This window comes from Malurus melanocephalus, unplaced genomic scaffold (genome assembly GCF_030028575.1).
Source record: "Malurus melanocephalus ecotype Western Australia unplaced genomic scaffold, MMel_1.1 scaffold_111, whole genome shotgun sequence".
NCBI classification, from domain to species: domain Eukaryota; kingdom Metazoa; phylum Chordata; class Aves; order Passeriformes; family Maluridae; genus Malurus; species Malurus melanocephalus.
In genome coordinates this window covers 1,699,102-1,699,634 of record NW_026623343.1, presented here as the reverse complement: position 1 = coordinate 1,699,634, position 533 = coordinate 1,699,102, and positions in this window count along the sequence as shown.

Here is a 533-nt window from a genome sequence, read left to right as displayed (position 1 = left end):
GACTATGCTCTCAAGCACATAATGTAATACTTGGGGCTGTTCTGTGCGGGGTCAAGAGTCAGACTTCATTGTCCTTGAGGGTCTGCTCCAACTAAAGAGTATTCTGTGATTCTGCAGAATTGCACCCAGGTGGTTCTTGTTCCCATGCAGATATAGAAAGCACACTTGGGACGAGGAAATGGTGCTTTCAAAAGATCAGACACAAGGCGACAGCACCACACCCGTATTGTGTATTGTATGTGCCCACGTCTGCCTGTTTATCCCAGCAGGTCACCACCCCAGGACCATCACACTGGGAGGCGACAGGTGACCATGCCCGCCCTGCACTGAAATACCCTAACAGAGCAGACCAGAGCCACAGGGAGGCGGCGGGCGCGCTCCTTTGCCCCGGGTACACTCGGCGGGAAGCGAACACTGTAGACACCAAGCGGCCCGCAGCGAGCCGCTCGCTATGAGGGAACGCGCGCATGCGCCCACACCGCTCCGGCCGCGTCCATGGCGGGGGCGGGAAGGGGCGGGCGCGGGAGCGGGCG